General features: G+C 41.1%; 1 long non-coding RNA gene across 1 annotated transcript; it reads left to right on the forward strand.

The window, feature by feature from the left end:
• Positions 1 to 2,484: 2,484 nt before the first annotated feature.
• LOC134444871 (uncharacterized) lies at positions 2,485 to 4,110 on the forward strand. Its single transcript, XR_010034132.1, has 2 exons — positions 2,485 to 2,685; positions 3,621 to 4,110. It is a non-coding gene; the product is annotated as an uncharacterized LOC134444871 (long non-coding RNA).
• Positions 4,111 to 21,315: the final 17,205 nt, after the last annotated feature.

Below are 21,315 nucleotides of genomic sequence, written 5' to 3' on the forward strand. Positions count from 1 at the left end.
TTGATTTGCCGACTAGCTGAGTGGTTGGTTTGTTGACAGGGTGGCTGACAGCATAGTGCCAGTTGACCAGCTAGCTGCCTGGCAGGTTGACTGACAGCCTGTCCGCCTGGTCAGTTGACTGGCTTGCTGCCTTGCTTGTTGACTGGCCAGCTGTCTGTCCGGTTGACTGGCTGCCTGGCTGGTTTAGCCAGGCAGCCAGTCAACCAGCCAGTGAATCGGACAGGCAGTTGGTCAGTCAACCAGCCAGTCTGTCAAGGCCAGTTGGCTACCTGGCCGGCTAACTGGTTGGCTGCCTGACAGGTTAACTGGTTGGGTTGTTTCATCTTTTGAGAGCCATCTTGTAGCATAGCATGTGTAATGCTGCTTTTTGCATAATATTAAATTTAGGCCACTTGATTGGATTGACAAATGCATATCCATATAGTCCTTATTGTGACTGTTTTTGAACTCCCCTTTGAGATGACTTGATAAATGAAAGTCCACTTGAGGAAACTATCACTGTCACTGTGACAGCACTATGCTGAGTGATTTATCGTTTGTACCTCACCCATGCTAGGCTGAACTTGAAGACGTATATGCTTAGAGCAGAGTGGCATTATGGTACCATGCTATCTCAGTCATGGTGGAGGATAGGGACGATACTATGTTGAAGGCTTCTCAGACATGGAGGCGGGCAGCGGGGGTGGAGGCGGGAGGAGGCGGGCGGATGAGGGGGCAGGACATGTGCCATGGTCAGAGTAGTTTTGAAAACGGAACAGTGTTGTAATTTTAAACGACTTGCTGGCAATTGTTTTTTTTTTCTGCAATTTGCTGTAAATTTAAAACAATTTGCTGGCAATTATTCCCCATCAATTAGCTGTAAATTTCAGCTTGAAATCTTTTACAGTGTATACTATATTTGTGACTGAACTTTCAACCTGCACTAACTCAAAACATGCGCACACACGCACACACACACACACACACACACACACAAACACACACACACACACACACACACACACGCACACACACACACACACACACACACACACACACACACACACACACACACACACACACACACACAAGCACACTGCACTAAACCCAAACATACACACACTGACACACAACTCTCTCACACACACACACACACACACACACACACACACACACACACACACACACACACACACACGCACACACACACATACACACAGACACAGACGCACACCGCACCTTCTACCTGCACTAAACACACACACACGCACGCACGCACGCACGCACGCACGCACGCACGCACGCACACACACACACACACACACTGCTGCTGGTGTACTTGATAGACCTATTTTAATATTTATTTTTCTTCAAAATGCTACTATTACTATGTCAGAACGCTATAAAGGACTTTTAGGAAAAGCACAACAAATACCTCCTCTTAATGTATGTTCTCTACAAGTCTTCTGTTGTCCAGTCTTGCACTTTAAATGTCTGTATGAGCACTGTCCATGTCCATACTGTCTTATGTCCATGTATGAGTACTGTCTATGTCTATACTGTCTATGTCCTTACCTAGGTTAGTCTATGTCTGCATGGGAAAGCAAGAAATGTAATTTCAAATTCTTTTTATGACCAGTGCATGTAAAGAAATTGACAATAAAACCTACTAACTTGACTTGACTTGAAGGACCTACTACCAGGGATGGGCAGTATTGCTATTACATCTAATTGAAATACATTTTGAAATACAAAATACTATTTTGTATTTTTATTTCATATAAGTGAATTACATGTATTTGTATTTTGTATCAAAATACTTTCCTCCAGTATTTTGTTTATTTCACAAAACTACAAATACAAATACTTTGTTCTAAAGAATGTTATTACACAATATGAACACAAGATGGTGCTGTAGGTTAAAAAGTATATGAATGCCCCTAGCTGAATTGGAGGCACATGCTTGGATTTCTTAAGCCTTGACTGCACAGGAAGTTCAATTTGGTTCAAGGTGATTGGCTAATCATTTAATTCATTCCTCAATGAGGTGTTAATGTTTTCCCCATGTCATTCAAACTTGCTTTCAGTTTGCCATTTAGGGCCTTTTGTGTAGAATTGAGATATTACCTGTGCATATTGTTTTAAAACTAGCTGTAGCCAAAGTGCGTTCCAATATGCAACCTTGCTTCCTCCACTTCTGCTTGTGGCCTCGTACCAGGAAGTAATATGTCGTGATGACATCACTGACAACAGCATTATATTTAAATATCTCACAAAAGCTCAATTGTAAAGTCTTTGTCTCATTTGCAATTGGGATGGTGAATGAAAAACAGTCCCCTAAAAGTTGTTGTGGCTAGGCTGACAGCTGGGAAACTTAATTCACCTTTCCGCGGCCACCCCCCAAAATGATAACTGACCAATCATAGCATAGCAACAGTTACTAAGCTTGGGACCTTGGTCAAGCCAGCCATTTTCATGAATTTAAGTCTATGAGAGAGATCCCGAGTTTGGAAGATAAAATGAAATGTTGCGCGTATGGCGTGTGTAATTCCGACAACGGAGATACAAAAAAGTTGGAGGGAGGGGTTACATTTCATTCCTTCCCAAAACCAAAGACCGAGATGGAGAAATTTCTGCTGTGGACTAAACAAGGTGGACTACCCCACCACCAGCAGCATGTAAACAGAAGCCACTATGCAAGCTAAGGTAAGCAGCTATTTAATGTCGCTAAAATCCACCTACCTCATTGAAAACGTGATGATACCACTACTTCAAATACAATTTAGTAGCACTACCTTGCATTTTTGGGCAACTAGAACTGTGTGGATGATCATAATAGCACATAGCTGGTCTGGATTGAATGGGTTAGCCTCATTTAGCATAGGCTAACTGTAAGTTTATTGTCACTGTTGACTGTTCTGTTCATATTGTGCATGCATGCAAGTAGCAACCAAAGTAATGTTAATGTTGTGTACAGTTGAAAAGTTTATCTTGTACAATGGCATTTAAAGTGGGATGCCACTTGTTCGCATCAGCTATGCTGGGCAAAGTATTCTGCTATTAGCGTTAGAATCCCACCTCATGTAACCATTGCAACTGAACTGAGATTGAATAATAATTAATAGTATTGATTTAAGATCCCAGATGTGCTGTACTTCACAATGTGCATTTTATTTTAGTGCCTTCAATCAGAGATGATTTAGTTATAGGCCTACATTGCAACATTAATAGAGATTGTTGTACCCAGTCATCGTTCTCAAAACATCAACAACACATCTTAGCCCTACACTAACATGCATCAACCTTGCATTACTATGAAAATGTAATGGAAAGTCAAACTGATTGTTTACAGGGTACGAGGAGAGAGCTCAAACTCCACTGAACACCTTGACACTGTGGAACAAAGTGCTTCAAACACCAGTGACCATGGTGTGTGTGTGTGTGTGTGTGTGTGTGTGTGTGTGTGTGTGTGTGTGTGTGTGTGTGTGTGTGTGTGTGTGTGTGTGTGTGTGTGTGTGTGTGTGTGTGTGTGTGTGTGTGTGTGTGTGTGTGTGTGTGCGTGTGCGCGAGCGAGCGAGAGAGATATATTATTTATATGCAGTTTGTTAACTTTTCCTGTTGTTGTTGTTCGTTGCTTACAGATCCCACCACTGATCATGGAGATGAGCTTCAGATGTTGCGGGACATGGTGGCCACTCAGAAGGCAGAGATAACCAAGCTGACTGTACAACTAGAGGCAAAGGATGTCCAGCTCCAACAACTTAGATACAAACTCCATTTACACACTACTTTGGTGTTAAAACCAGAGTCTGTGCATGAAAGTGATGTGTTAGGCTATTTCCAGTAGGCTACTGCGCTTGATTCACCTTTGAGCAGTTTAATACCTTGTTGTATGAGTTCAACATTTTAAATAATCCAGGTACAGTGGCACACCAGACCTTCCTTTGTGTAGTGAGCTGTTATTGACACTGATGACATTTAGACAAGTATTTGGTTACAAAAGATTCCACATCAGTTTACAGAATGTGAGCACAATATTTAATCAGTCAACATCAGCCCTGTGTGTATTTATTGTGTATTATGTATTGATTATTTTGTTATTGTGTATTAAATACCATCCATCATCATGCATATTGTCATGACCTGTGTATTTTCATTTTTTTGCTTAAATGCTTTAACCCATTTCATGTCATGGTGAATTACCTGATGACTTAAGCCACTCCAAGAGGGTATGTGTGGTCTGCAACAACAGTGATGTCCACAGGAGGTTTGCACCAAATAGCTCAGGTGTTCCTGTCTGCCTTTGTACAGTAGGAGAGCCAGTTTGCAGGGCTGTAGTCAAGTCCACCTTTGTAGAGTCCAAGACAAGTCCAAGACCAGTACTAGTCAAGTCCGAGACAAGTCCGAGTCCAAAGAGGTTCGAGTCCGAGACAAGACCGAGTCCAAAAAGATTCGAGTCCAAGTCAAGTCCGAGTCACATGTCGGTCAGTGTTTGACAATGAAAAGGATGAATGTCAATAGTGTGAACCTTAGAAGATAACCTATATGGCATGAATGTGAAGACAAAACTTGTTTGTTAGGCTATTGGTTTTCAAGCTCCACTTTACAATCTATGATGGCCAGTGTTCTAAACAAAACTTAATGACAGACCCGGCGAGTCCAAAAGCCTAATTTGGCAAGACCATTGTCCGAGTCCAAGACAAGTCCGAGTCCAAACAATACCGAGTCCGAGACAAGTCCAAGTCCATAAAAAAACGGACTTGAGACCGGACTCGGGCCGAGTCCGGACTCGAGTACTACAGCCCTGGCAGTTTGTCACCTGTCACATTGAAGTTCCAGGGGGAGGGCAGTAGGCCTACAACAAAGTTCTCTCTAACTTCCACTGTTTACAATGTAGCCAATGTATTTGTAGATTACTGGACATATTTATTTATCTATTTACTGAACTGTAGGCTTACTGGTTTCCTAGTGACCGTAAGAGACACCTTATAGAAACACCTTTGCTTTTAGAGCAGCCACAGATGACACAGGCATTATTTTGGTATCATTGTGCCATTGCTGTGTGAAGCTTGTGGAGGATTGGGGTTCCAAAGGGTTGCCTTTCACTTGCATGAGGTCAAATGTGTTGAACAAGCCAAGTCAACGATGTGGGAGCAATAGACTGGAGCGCTACAGGTGGGAATGTTTAAATTTGACATCTGTTACCATCACATGGGTTTAATGCAACAAATATGATAATCATGTGCATTTTAATGCAACGTGTGATAAAGGTGACCTACCCTGCTTTAGGTCTAGGCCTACATAAGCACTGCTGCTCTTGTAAATTATTAGGTGCTTGCCTCTTACATTGGGATCTGTAGGCTTTACCCTCTGTCTCATCTGGCTACAAGCACAGCATATATAATGTTGTGGATGTAGCCTTCACAAGCCTGTTGCAGACCTTTTTGTCAACTTTTATCTTATATTTTGCTGTTTCTCAACAAATTGCTTGTGATTTCCATGGGCAGAGCCGAAATTGACAGGGGTTAAAACATGTCGCATGCCATTCATTCTAATGCTGAGAACCTGGAATACGTGAAAGCTTGACTCGCATAGCAACCGTTGCTAAGGGGGGGAGGAGTTTGCGGAAAGGTCAATTGTTTTCTCCACGGAGGATGGGCCAGGAGACAGGGCGAGGCCACAAGCACAAGTGGAGGAAGCAAGGTCGCATATTGGAATTCACTCATAGGGCCAACCACTATAGTTGCAATACCCACTCTGACCGCCATGCTATAGGGAGCACAGTTTCAATGAGCAGTATATTTGCAATACCTACTCTGGCCACCATCCTATAGTGCACTTTTAAAGCAGTTGTATCTCTACTTTGTCACAGAAATGATTGCTATTCTTATGGCACTGACATGTTAATTCAGACAAATTAAGTCAAGAGTGAAGGGTGACCAGTTGAGAGATGTTCTCATTTGCAGGCCTCATAAACCGGCCCCATCGCCAACGTTGGAATGCGAAGCTGTTTGAAAAATTACTTATGATGACACAGCCTACAGTATATCTCCCTTATATATTCAACTTTTTGGTTTTGTGTTTGCATGTCATTGTCAGTATTTTTGCACAACACGTGAATTTCCCCACTGGGATGATAAAGGCCATACATAGGCCTACTTACTTGGCTTACAGCAGGGCCTCTTTCCTTCTTGTTTGAGCTTTTGTTTGTTTTCTAATCATCATTTAATTTCTCAGAATTTAATTGTTCAATTAATTTCATTGTGTAAGTCAAATTGGTAGTTTTTGTACACAATGGTTTTTGTTGTATTTGTTGTGTATTTTGTGTTGTTGAAAATACAAAATATTGTATTTCGATATTAGATACTGTTAGAGTTATGTATTTTGTATCTTATTTGTAACATTTTTTGCTGAGTATTTTGTATTTGTATTGAAAATACATGTAACTGTATCTTTGCCCATCCCTGGTACTAACGCCTTATGTTACTGGAAGAGAACTGCGCTCATCCAGCACAAGCCGTCTGGCTCTGCCATCCAGTCGCTCTAGGTACTCCCAGTCAAGATTGTTCTCCGTTGTGGAAACCAAGTGGTGGAACGGTCTCCCAGAGGCAGCAAGACTAAGCACATCTCTTGCAGCCTTCAAGAAACAACTAAAGATCTTCCTCTTTCGAGAGAATCTACTAGACTAATGCTTGAGCTGGCCTTGCCCCAGGGCCTACTCCTGACATGATGTTTAGTTTAGTTTAGTTTAGTTTAGTTTGTGTGTGTGTGTGTGTGTGTGTGTGTGTGTGTGTGTGTGTGTGTTTGTGTGTGTGTGTACTCGTTATTTACTCTTTAAAAAAAAAAAACTAACCCCTCTTTGCAACTGCACTTGTTGTTCTGTATATCTCCTGTGCACTTTGTATTTGCTTGTGATGTTGGCTTGATTATGTCCTCTTTTGAAAGTCGCTTTGGTTATAAAGCGTCTGCCAAATGCAATGTAATGTAATGTAATGTAATGTAATGTAATGTAATAATTACCCCAAAACAATCATTCTGCTTGGCTTTAACAACTGATATGTTGTCTATACACAATGCTTTTCTACCTTATTAACATATTGAATGTTTTGAAAATGCCAGCCATTTGATTTTATTCACAAAATACCAAGTGTCCCAACTTTTTTGGAATCCGCTTTGTATAATGTTTTGCATAGGCCTTACAAAGTTTGCTACAACCAAGGGAGGATATGTCTTATAGGCTACAAAACATACTACAAATCTGAAGTGTAGGCCTATTTCAGAAGTATCAATCCATAGAGTACCTGCAATCTGTATACCTTTGTGCATTTGTCATCTCTGCTGCTGTGTATTTGTAATGTGTTGTGCTTACCTGTGTATGCGTCCTCTCCTGTGGTGTATTGGAAATGTATTATCTATGTTGTCTTCTGTGTAACTGAAATCGAAACCAGTGAGTAGACAGGTCAAACTGGTTTGCAAGAGCTGGCGCCACATGTTTGGGTCCCTAGATTGACGCTATCACGTTTTCAACAAACATTCCTCTACTGCACACACAGCACGCGCGCACACACACACACACACACACACACACACACACACACACCCCTCATCTGTCTATATTTGACATGAACAACAAAATACAAAAAAATACAACGCGAAAATAAAACTTTCTTTCACATGACATATTCCTCTGTTTTTTTCTACTTAGTGAGGAAAGTTTGTGTCCCATTTGTGCCCCCAAATTATAGATGTACAAGTGAATGTGAGCTCTCTCTCCATCTCCAATAACAGACCCTCCACACACACAATCACTCGCACACACATGCACACATCTCTCTCTCTCTCTCTCTCTCTCTCTCTCTCTCTCTCTCTCTCTCTCTCTCTCTCTCTCTCTCTCTCTCTCTCTCTCTCTCTCTCCCCCCCCCACAGGATCAAACAACTACAATCCGTTCACCTCCAGTACTGCCACACCTCTTGAAACAGGAATGTTGCCCAACAATAACAAAGTCATTAGCACCTGCATGTGTGGATTTCTTTTTTTTTCATCAGGCGGTATATACATTAGTACTCTGTAAAAAGACTGTTTTGATCTTGTAAATGCAATGAGGGCAATTAAAGTAATGTTTACATTTCTGAGAATTACCCAGACATATCATGTCAAATTCAACTTGCTCAGAGTATGCGTAGCCTAATTGAGTGTCCCCATTCAGTTGATTAAATTCAGTAAAGTTAACTGTAACTATATTGCATTCTCGCAGAAAATGCTGGAAGCGGGCTTGCCTTTTGGGCCAGAGCTGAGCAGTTATATACTTAATATTTTGAAATGAATATTTAGGGTATATTTAACAGTATATGCTTTTGAGAAGAAACCAACCATTCGGCCAATTGTGTTTGGTAGGTGGTAGTCTGTGTTAAGAGTTTAGCAAAAGTATCCAAAGTATGGCTAACTTGTTAGCAGTTGAAAAAAAACAGCTTCCATGGCGGAGATTTGCACTCTCTGAGTGCATTTCTAGTTTCTACTGTTTTATTAGTCACCCTTGCCTTGTTCTAAATGCATGATAACCCTTTGATTATATTTAACAACTCTGTATACAAGTTAGAACTATCTCTTACAGTAAGTTCCTTTATAAGAATTAAGATGGGTGGTGTTTTGCTATTTCATAGATTTTAGCATAGCCTAAATGTCCAACCGTATATCACTCATTTCGTGAAGTATTCACGAAAAAAAATAGATTAATTTTCGTGGTGCATTCACGTTATTGCCCGTTTTTCGTGGTAGGGCAACGAAACGCTGCCTATTCACTTGAATTGCCCGACTGTTGCCTAGCGACCCACTAGTTTGATGCCCTTTCGGTAGCCTACCGTCACATGGTAATCAAACATTTCAAACAAGCAATTTAGGGTTAGGTTTAGGGTCAAGGTTAGGGTTAAGGTTAGGGTTAAGGTTAGGGTTAGGGTTAGGTTTAGGGTTAAGTACACTGTAAAAAATGCCCGTTGAAATTACGGCAAAAAACTGTCATATTGCAACAGTCAGTGACCGTAAAATGTAAAACAGTTCATCTCTGTACTAAATATGGCAAGCTACTATTTAGTCAAAAAGCGCTACATAACTTTATTTTTGACAGGTGTCATATGTAGAAAATACTGGACTGTTCTCTGTAAACGAAGATATTGGAAAATACCGTTAAGTGAGATGAAGTAGTCAAGAAACGGTACATAACTTTATTTTTCACTGGTGTCAATATGTAGAAAATACTGAACTGTTCACTGAAAAGAAAATATTGGAAAATACCGTTAAGTGAAGATGAAGTAGTCAAGAAACGGTACATGACTTTATTTTTCACTGGTGTACACATATGTACACAGCAAATCTGTCAGAGTTAGATTGATCAGAGTTAGACTGGTGTTCAGCCAAAATCTAAACATCAAGAGTTGCAGCAACACTACAGAGTGTTATTTGACTCCTCTGGATCCGAGTTGTTGAGCTAAGAGAGCTAGAGAGTTAATGTTTAACTCCCTAGAGAGTTATGAAAACATGCCTCCCCAATTTCCAAATGTTTTAGCAACATGAGCAGCCATTTTTGTTGAGTCCCCTATAAGTGAACCAAACTCAATCCTCTGTTAGTGAACCAAATTGTGAACCAACAGACAAAGAACTCTGTTCTGCTTTTCTTCACATTGTGTATACTACAAAAAGTAGGTGCTCTTTCTGGTCGTGTTAGGCTTTTTGTCCTCTTTTAGTCCAATAGATCTCTTGTGATTGCACTTGTTCCAGGTGTAACTTGTCAAACCACTGATAGGCTGGTTGTAACAGGCAGAGTTTGATGTCAACACGCTATTTGATTAGTAGCCATCAATGAGTATTAACTTAGAGTACAACCCTCTGCATGTGTTCTAGTTCATCCTGCGAAAAATTCTCCACCGCAATATTTTTTTCCCTTATTGGACTTTGAGGCTTTGCCATCAGAGTTTTCGATTGAGAGGCAAATTGACACAGTAAACCTCTTCAAAATTCAGAATATCTTTTTTTGCATTCCTCCTACCCAACAGAAAGCAATGGAGGTTATAATGAATTAAATATTAATTACTCCACAGAAAACATATTGCCTGTCTGCTTGGCTCCAGGTGCCTCCACGTTGTAGATTTGACAACAATGAAGCTGGCAACTGAATAAACTGTGCAACAGTTAAGGACTGCAAATGGCAACAGTTTGCACATTTTGCAGTAATTCACTATAACTTATTATTTATCCGGTAACAGCCTACAGTTTAGCCTCATTCAATGTGTAAAATATACCTATAGGCTAATATAATCTGAAAAAGTCTACCTTGGACAGTAATCCCTTGATTTAGTCTCTTAGAAGTAGCCCAGTTTATTTGAAACTGTCATTCTACCCCATCCAAATCAATCTGTCAATCAATTCCTGACCTCACCTGAGTGCTAAGGGCTGTCATGCAATGATTAACTTACTGCCTGCACCTGCCAAATGTTTCATCACTCGGGTCACATGGTTCACTTGAACATGTATTTAAACAGGGACTGTTGCATTGTACTGCTCACTGGTTGCTAGCTAGCTAGGTGGCTGGCTGGCTGTAAGGCCGGCTGGTCGGCTGGCCTGCCCTCACCTGGTCTGGCCTGGCCTGGCCTGGCCCGGCATGGCCGGCCCGGCTAGCAGGTCACGTTGTAAGGGTGGCTGCATGGCTTGCTAACTAGCTTGTTTGTTAGCTTGCTTGCCCCGCTAGCTTTGGCCTTCATTTTCCTTAAGGTTATTTTCAGGCCTTTTTAAAATAAAGAATGGATTTGCATACCCTTCATTGATGATACTAGACTGGTCCACCTGCCTGCACTAGACAATCTGGCAATTGGGCATTTATTTAGGTATCTAATTAAGTTGATGTTTATTGGACTCCAATGAGTTGAATCAGTCCAATCAGTTGTCTGTGATTGCAACTCTATAATTGGACTCACCTGAGTATAATCAGTCCAACCAGTTGTCTGATTGTAACTCTATAATTGAACTATTTAACTATTTAATGGTACGTTTTGGCAACCAATGCTGCCATAATTTTACCGTAAAATGTAAAAAATAATAATACCGTTACTTATTTAACGGTAGGCTTTGGCAACCACTGCTGCCATAATTTTACCGTAAAATGTAAAAAGGAAATATACCGTTATTTGTTTAAAGGTAGACTTTGGCAACCACTGCTGCCAGCAATTTACCGTAAAAACAACAGTTCTTTTTTACTGTGTAGGGTTAGGGTTAGGGTTAGGGTTAGGTTTAGGGTTAAGGTTAGGTTTAGGTTTAGGGGACATAAAGCGTAAGTACCGAAAGGGCGTCAAATTAGTGAGTCCCGAGTGTATCAGCAGTGTTCTGTCAGCACCCCCTCCCCGCCCCTGCAGACGCTTGGATAACCATAGCAGCAGTGGGGCAATTCAAGTGAATAGGCAGCGTTTCATTGCCCTACCACGAAAAACGGGCAATAACGTGAATGCACCACGAAAATTAATCAATTTTTTTCGTGAAGACTTTACGAAAGGCGTGACATAGGGCTCAAATGTCAGCTGTCGTGAAAGTAAAGAGTTGCGCAAAATCACAGTCAAATTACCCAGTATGGAGGGACCCATGTACAGTATGTCACGTAACAAGTGTGCAGTTTGTGAGTATATCTTTTCACAGGAGAGCATTAAAGACATTTCCTTTTGACACAATGATTGGTGACCTTTTAACAACATATATAGCCACTTAAATGTCTTGTTCACTCAGAAAAAAATCAAAATACAGCCATTAATGTTTGAACATTGCCCACACAAGTAAGTACACCCCAGATTAGATTCCGGAATGGAAGGGGCCGTGTTGGCTCTAATCGCCTCAAAATGAAAAGGGATTGAAAGGAAGGTCATCGGTCAGAGTTTCAACCTTTCTTGATATTGAACTTTCATATTTTGAGTCTGCACCGGATTTAGATAGATCGGTGTGAGATTTGAATGCAATCCTATTGAGAATATCATGATCTGCTTCAGTAGTACCAGTACATCTTGACATGCATGTTTCCTTTAGGTGTGATTACCAATGTTGACAGCATTCATGCATCCCCAAACCATGTCAGTCCCACTACCATACTTGGCTATTGAGAGGATAAACTTTTTTTGTAAAACTCACTTGTTTACCACCGCACATGCTTGACACCATCTAAAGCAAATTTGTTTATCTTGGTCTCAAGAGAGATGAACAGACCAAGGATATGGATCACTGGAACCATGTTGTGTGTTCTGAAGAGACCAAGATAAACTTTAGATGGTGTCAAGCATGTGTGGTGGTAAACAAGTGTGATGTGATCTGGGAAAACCCTTCACATGGTGGGATTTTACATTTTTGAGATATCGTTACCATTTGAAAGTCAATTTCAAGCTCTTTCCAAAGGTGTTTTCGTTATTTTCACATCTTGTCTCTATTAAATGTTATACTTACCCAAAGTCAACTTAGTCGTTTGGAGGAATTCTGAGAAAAAAACACTCTAAAGGTTGGGTATGGAGATTGTGGCCAGAGGAGGTATTGCAACTATGCAAGGCGGTTGTGGCCAGAGAAGGTATTGCAACTATGCAAGGCACTTGTGGCCAGAGTAGGTATTGCAACTTAGGAAAATGTGAGGTTGAGTATGGAGGATTGTGGCCAGAGTAGGTATTGCAACTATTTTTTCTTTGATTTATTTACGTAATGTGTTTAGTTTTGAGTTTGAGTCAAAGAAACAACTAAGGAAACAAAACAAAAAAAAGCCTTGTTTCAACACAGCATGGATAGCACATTATTATGGATAATTATTATGATCATTGTAATTATTATGAATAATATTATAGTTATTGGGATACTGCATAATTGAGCCATTCTAAGTATTTGGGACACTCTAATCCCCAATGGAGACATTATTATAGTTAGCTCTTCATTCAGTGCTTGATTATCATTATCATCTTTCGTTCATTTGTTTGTAAGAATGGTTGTAATCCACATCAACACAATGTTATGTTCCTAAACTCCGACTGTGCAATAATTGATTTCTTGGCATAACTGTAATACAGTATAGACCTCATGTTTATAAAAGCAGCTCCTCCTTTGTCAGATAGTTATCTTGAATTTGGACTAGTGACACAATTTGGAAGCAGTGTAGCGTCCTGATACGATGCTCCGGTTGCCTCACTGATGGTGGGAGATACGGGCAGGACAGTTTTTTTGGTCAAGGTCCCTCTTAAAGATTAGTCTCCTCCTTCTGTATTGTCTCTAGTTGAATTTTGCTCTCGTCCATGACCATAGCACAGCCCCACCCCCCTAACCATCACCCTAACTGAAGTAGCTCATCATAGAACTAGGCTCCGCCCCCAGTCCCACACCATAATTGGATTAGTTAGAGTAAGGGATATGTCCAATGGAGTGATTTGTCATTAGGTGGGACTCTCGAATTGTCTCAAGTCCATTATTTACCTTGGTTTTGGTATAGCATGCATTAACAAAATGAGCTCTATATGAAGGAATTGTGATTCAGATTTTCAAATAGGCCTAACCTTGAAGGGTCACTAGGCTAAAGTACTGCTCTTTCAATCATTGATGATTAGCACTAATCAGAAAAATAAATCTCAGAAGCAGTACCGGAATGAAAGCAACTTTTAAAGAATTCATTGATCTCATTTATTTATCTTCAGTAAATTTGTAATCCAATGGCACTACTTCTGAGGACAAAAAAACACTGGAAAAAAATATTGTTTGATGCAACACACCAAGAGTAGGACAAGCACATTGCACTTGGTTTTGATATTCAGATTGTAATTATTATTATTATTATTATTATTATTATTATTATTATTATTATTATTATTATTATTATTATTATTATTGTTATTATAGTAAATAACAGAAGGCTACTCATCAAACACTACCTACCACATGCCTGTTAATTTCAAATCGGCTGAATGAATGTAATTTCATTACTTTTCACTATAGGCCTATGGGGTCTTCCATGTTTTGTTTTTTTTTGGTCTCCCAGACCCCCAAACTGCTGGCTAACGAATGTAATTTCATTATTTTTCACTAGGCCTATAGGCCTGTTTTTTTTTTTTTTCTCCCAGAGACACCCAAAATGCTGGCTAACTGCGGGTCGTCTATAGGCTACATAGTGGCCTGTGTGTATAGAATCATTTCAAATTAAATTGTCTATTCATTGATTCGTCATGTAGCCTATAGTCATGTAGCCGCAAACAAGAGAAAAGGGAATGCTTCACTGGGTCCTCTGTCCAGTTAGTAGTCATGTAGCCTATTCGTAATTTACTGCCCAACTTTTGCCATTTTTAAATAGGTTCCTAAAGCATTCCATCGGGTAAAGAAACGAATGACGTGTAGGCCTATTGGACCAGCCATTTCACTGTTTCGGGTATGAAGCGAAAATATCAGCAAAAACTTTTCAGGTGTCTCGGAAAAGTGCAATGAGCTCTCTGCTCGGAGGTAAAACATGGTTTTACGCGATTCCGAAACACCAGCTGCACGCAAAAAACAAACATAGGCCTAGGCCTACATCATGCCTCGGAATACTTGTAGTAGGCTACACAGGGCGGTGAAGACCGCTTTGTTTTTTACCCTCTGCCGCAGGCAGCACAGACATAACAGAAGAGAAAAGGTTTTCTCCGCGCTTATCTTCTTCACCATCTCGCGCATCGCTTGAAATGAATTAGGTGATTTGAAATACTCGGAATACTTGTAGTAGGCTACACAGGGCGGTGAAGACCGCTTGGTTTTTTACCCTCTGCCGCAGGCAGCACAGACATAACAGAAGAGAAAAGGTTTTCTCCGCGCTTATCTTCTTCACCGTCTCGCGCATCGCTTGAAATGAATTAGGTGATTTGAAAGACTGGGGTGAAAGTCACCGGTGCATCTCAGTTTGACTTTGAAAATTGACTGTTGAAGATGTCTTTACTGAACCCATTAGTGAGGCAAGACATAAATGCATAGGTAGCCTATACTTTTTTCAACATATGAGATGATCCAGTGACGCTTCTACAGTGTTAGGAAACCAGTTGACCAAAACCACGACACTCAATTCAGCACAGCGTATTATGACAAAGTGTGTACCAGCGCGGCAAAAGAATGAATCTTTTCGCCATGCGCTGCCTCGGAATAGTAGGCCTACAAGACCACTTTTGACCCTCTGCAGCAGGCAGCACAAAAATAGAGAGGAGAAAAGTTTTTCATCGCGCTCTTCTATACTGTCCGGTGCGTCGCGGTAAATGACTGACAGTTAAACGTCACCGAGTATCTCAGACTCTGGAAACGGACTGCTGAAGACTTGTTAGCTGAACACATTCATTGGGCACGGTTCTAAATAAAAGCATTTTAATCTTCCACATCTGTCCGGTGCGTCGCGGTAAATGACTGACAGTTAAACGTCATCGAGTATCTCAGACTCTGGAAACGGACTGCTGAAGACTTGTTAGCTGAACACATTCATTGGGCACGGTTCTAAATAAAAGCATTTTAATCTTCCACATCTGAGATGATCCGATGAGGCGTCTTTAAATTACAGAAACCTAACAAGCCCTGTCTTGACCACATCTACATCTTTCAATTCAGCACCGTTTATTATGACAACAAGTAGGACACAGCGCAGTAAATTAAAAAAATCCTAATAGATAAATCACAGGGCGCTTTAGTTTAAGGTTTGCATGTGAGCTATCCAATCAAAAAATGAAATCTACATTCCAGTGCCGTTTAGTAGCCTAATCGCAGTTGTAGTGATAAACTGCAAGAGGCACATGCGGCTGGAGTTGATAAGCACAGGGCTCGACGGCCTCCGATCCACGGAGAGGTGTTGCCTACTGTTTGTATTCATTGTTCGTTCTTTCTTTGGGCCTATAACTTGAGGGAAAACTCTGCTTCATCGAGACAGAAGGCGTTTTCAACTGATCAGAGGCGCTGACAATGAGTCAGTGAATAGGCCTACACATGTGTAAATTCTGAGCCTTCAAGTCTACAAGCTCTGATGTCTTTCCCTCAACCTCGCGCGCCCCTGCGCTACAAGCGTAGTCAGCACGTTGGATGCGCAGGCAGACTGCTCACGGCTGCCTCCCTTCTCACCACACATTGGGCCATTTCAATTTTAATTTTAACACATTAAAACAGCGATTTCAGACCAAATATTTTCAGAGATGATAGACAAGATGTTAAACAACAACAATTTAATGAAAAAACGATTTCAGGAAAACATTGCTTCTCGACTTATTTTCGGAAACAGCCAGCGCGACATCCGACGGGTTTTCCCAGATCGCATCACAAGTGAGTTTTACAGCAAAAAGTTTGTCCTCTCAATATTCACCTATTCTTGGCACGTACGCACGCAGCATCCTCACACACACACACACACACACACACACACACACACACACACACACACACACACACACACACACACACACACACACACACACACACACACAAGGGGAGGTGTCTATTTCACTTTATTTCACTAATCTTCTATGTGACACCAGGCAAGGCAGGCAGCTGCTTGGGGCCCCCAAGCCCCTAGACGGCAAATAACAGCTCAGACTTCACTACAGTGGTGGCAATTTTCTTTCAAATGTTTGTTCTTTCCAATCCCTCTATCCATCCTTACAGTTCCTCTTCTGTCCATCTTCCTCTCTCTCTGTGTATAGCCTACTCGTGGCCCCTGCAGTTAGAGTCTGATGGGCCTCCATGACTGCTGTTGCCATTCTTATCCACCAGAGCAGGGGTCAGGAACCTTTTTGGTGGAAATAGCCATAAGCAGCAATTTTTTAAAAATATATTTTCATTAGAGCCATACCATTTTAAAAACACAGAATACAATCAAAAGCATATATTTCAATTATGCCCAACAACTTTAGAATGTACTGTCAAGTTATAGCTTTTATTGATAACAGGTAATAGGTTTGCCAACTGTCAACTTCATTATGGCGAGGTCCCGGTCTGGGAGAATTTTGTATTTCTTAGATGTAATTTCCTGCATTTTAACACTTTTTAACCTCCCTTGTCCTGTTTCAACTCAATATGGAACCCGTACTTTTATTTATCACAACTGGATGATTCCATTTTTTTTAGGGATGGTTGGCAACCCTATAAGTAAGAGCCATATACAGTTCCCAAAAGAGCCACAGGTTCCTGACCCCTGCACCAGAGGAAGCCACTTGCAACAATTATTAACCTGAGGCTGTTAACATTGATATCTCCACTAGGGGGCGTCACTAACCACACTGATTCAGAGACCTTAATTTGTTCGGTCAACTGTATCCCCTCAAGTTAAGGCCTGGTGAAAAAGGAGAATACTCTGCTTATCTTAATTGAAGCTTTATTCAACTTATTTATGGTGATGACGTAAGCTATTATGCAAACATAATATGTATGAGTAGCTGTCATTTTTACTTACACTTAGACAGGTGAGGCTGTTGAACATCCTGTCTAAACACTGAAGTATCACACTGACATGTTTAAATGAAGATAAACACTTACTTAAAGAGACACTGTGTGAGATTTTTGTTTACTTCCAGAATTCATGATGCCCATTCACTAATGTTACCTTTTTCATGATTACCACCACCATCAAATTCTAAGTATTCATTATGACTGGAAAAATTGCACTTTTCATACATGAAAAGGGGGATCTTCTCCATGGTCCGCCATATTGAATTTCCAAAAATAGCCACTCTTAGCAGCAAAAATGACTCTACTTGAACCATACTACAAAATATTTGTTAATTACTCAGTAAACTTTCATGTAAAGATCAAATTTGGCAATAGGCAGCCCAGTTTCAATGAGCAGCATTTAGCCTAAATGACTTGTAGTCAGTAACATTGTACTGATTGTAGATCTTGTTATAGATTTGCCCTTTTGTGATTTCTGAACTATTGAAATACACACACACACACACACACACACACACACACACACACACACACACACACACACACACACACACATACACACACACACACACACACACACACACACACACACACACACACACACACACACACACACACACACACACACACACACACACGTGTATGTAGTAAAGGGGTGACAAAGGGGTCAGCTGTAACGGCCCTGAGAGAAGGGGGAGCCTCTCACGTCATGGGAAACCTATCAATAGTTATCAGCCTTGATACTTTTTGCAAAGCAATAAAACAATCCGTTTGGGCAGCCTGCTTGTATAGACCAGTGTTTCTCAACCTTTTTTTAGGCGAGACACCCTTTCAATTCATGAAAAAATTCAAGGCACCCCAAATCAACAAGCCGTAACATGGCATCGCATCCGATACCACACAACCTTAGAAAAAGTAACACAATTACAGACGTCACACGACCTACGTTCGAAGTTGCAGCCGACTGGTTCGACCTATATTTACTTTATTGTGCGTAAATGGCAGATGAAAGATTCCACTGACTAGCATTAACTTATCAATTTAGACAAATATGTATTATATTACATAATTTTATTCATCAGCCACATTTCCGCGGCACCCCAGGGTGCCCCAGGCACCCCTGTTGAGAAACACTTGTATAGACTACGAGGTGAGGCAGTCTACTCAGCGGTTCTACTCATTTGGGGGCCCTAGGCAAAATATAGACATGAGGCCCTTTTGAATTACTTTCACTGGTGGGGGAAGGTGGGGAAATCACACCTGCAAATATTCCACTTGGGTTCATGTAAATTCAGGCTACTTCACTGACACTTGTCAGGCAGCTTCTCAAAGATAGAGATCCGGATTTGTTTTTTTGTTTGTTAGTCATAAGTAAAATGAAATCCAGATCTGTTTGTGATCTTTCTGTTGGTCGCTGTCTCCAATTACACAGCTCTGAGTTCTGCAACCATGCCTACCCACTTTGTGTGGGCCACTCCATTTAGAATAATGGCTGCTGCACATAGCAACTATGTTTGAACTTTTCCCATCATCACTCCAGTAGTCCATTCATCCATTCATGTTGCTATGCAACAGGTACACAGTCAAGGAACTCTATTGGACAGCAGAGGGCATGACGTGCACAATGACTTCAGTGACGAAAGTAAGTGCAGAGCCATAACAGTTCACAAGAGTGAAAACAGGAGCAGAGATGACAGCACAGAACAATACTTTACAGCTGCACTGTGTAATATTTTTTTATCAGTTTGTTTCCAGAATTCATGCACACATGTTACATTTTTCACCAATACTTACCACCACCCTCAAATAAGTATTCATTATGACTGAAAATGTGGATCTTCTCTATATCCGCCATTTTGAAATTCCAGATATAGACATTTTTAACTGCAAAACCTACTTTGGTCATACTGGTAAATATTACTTTATTATTTAATAAATATTCATATATATTAATGGCAGCAGTTTCACTGAGTAGCATAGTTACACCTTTAATTTAACCTAAGAAGTCTCTTGTAAACTGGTTGGACATATCTCACTGATTCAGATTTTTTCACAGAAGACAACACAGTTCCAGTGCGCCACAGGAGACACGCGTGTGTTCGAACCACAGAGAGAGCTATCTGGCAGTTTGCCCACTGGCTTTCCCGCAGTTCTGCCTCTGGGAGCTGCTTTTCTTTGCTGTCCCCAAGGTCAACATTGACCTCATCCAGGCCAGGGGGATGATAGAAAAAGCCTTTAAAGACCTCATGACACGTGGAGACGACCCTTTTTAGTTCAGTCTGAAATAACTATTAAATTCTAGTTGAGATGCATCCATATGACAAATATTACTAGTTCTCCTGTTATTTCCAAAATTTGAACACGCGCCACTAAATTCCACATGCCAGTGGCCCTTCCATAAAATGACGTATGCTCAGGAATGCCGCCACGCCACACCTCTCTGTTTACACCTGACTGCACGTGCTGTCAACCATCCTGACAGGAATCGATAGAGTGTACGTTCTTTCTCGAATATTTTTTTAACAACATGCCCGAGCGGTGCGTTGCAGGATACTGCTCAAACACCAGGGAGAGCGGTTTCACACTGCATCGCTTTCCAAAAGACCCTGAATTGAACTTGCTGTGGACTCGCAGGACGAGAACTGATCCCAAAGGAACACCGTGGAAGCCAAGCTCTGTACTGTGTTCTGCACATTTTCTGGATAAATGTTACGACTCGACCCCGGCTCTGAAGGAGCAACTTAGAATTTATGTTCGTCTGAAGAGGGTTTTGCGGCCCAAATCAGTGCCGAGCATATTCCCTCGGGGGACAAGCTCGAGGGGGGCGAGCGGCACCGACGCCAGCTGCAGGGGGTCTCGTGCTCTGGAGAAAAGGCAGCGGCTGGAGGTAGGCTGTACCATCTTATTTTGGACTGCATTCTAATCATGAACTCGAGGGAAAGGAAGTGCAAAGAGGTTTGTGTTTTATCACCGCGTAAACCACTTGCTTGGTGAACGGTAGTGGAAGTTGGTGCCAGTTCTGAACACTTCAACAAAGCTTGCTACTAAAGTGCTTCAGCCGTGCATCTAAATTAATCTCAGAGAGTGTTTGCAAAAAAGTCAAGTCGCCTTCCTACATTTCAGTTCGCCGCCGTAGGCCTACAGTTAGGCTACAGTAAAATTATATGTGTCTACTGGTAAATAGTCTACTGTAGGCCTACCAGCTGAAAAGACAATCAATGCAACTCTATGCGACTGCCCCCCCCCCCCCCATCAGCGTTGTGTCCGTGACTAATGGAGCATGAACGTACTCTACGTGTTGACAAATAGCCTACTCTTGTCAGAAACCCAAACGAACATGCAGTAACCGCTGTTATGTAATGTCATGTAAATTTGCAACTTCTTTCTGTGTTCAAGAACAATCTGCTGTCATGTTTGTTTTGGGTTTGCAGTAGCGCTTTTTTCTCTCCTATTCACGCGGCATCATATTTATATAATGTTTCAGACACTCCAGGAATGCCAGTCTGAGTAGGCCTATGTTGCTGCAGAGGAAAGAGATGGCTTCACTGCTGACGGACGTCCCATCAATTGATGTAAGTTTTGGTAAACTGTGTAGGTCAACTAAGTTAGGCTACTAATACAGATCACATTTGACTACACACCACACTCTCAGACCTTACACTGGTTGGGTTTAGTACACTGTACATGGGTCTACTTTTTGCTCAGATAGGTTCTTTGTGTTGGGAAAGAAACCTTTTTTCAATTATTATTTTATTTTTCCTTTTACACATACACACACACACATTTTATATGTGCTCATATTCATGTTCTTATTTATTCATGTGAACTCAACAAAAGATCAGCACTGTGACTTTTGCATACAAGCATGTCTGAGGCGACCAACAAGGACTGTGACTATGCAG

This window comes from Engraulis encrasicolus, unplaced genomic scaffold, assembly GCF_034702125.1.
Source record: "Engraulis encrasicolus isolate BLACKSEA-1 unplaced genomic scaffold, IST_EnEncr_1.0 scaffold_79_np1212, whole genome shotgun sequence".
In the NCBI taxonomy this organism is placed as follows: domain Eukaryota; kingdom Metazoa; phylum Chordata; class Actinopteri; order Clupeiformes; family Engraulidae; genus Engraulis; species Engraulis encrasicolus.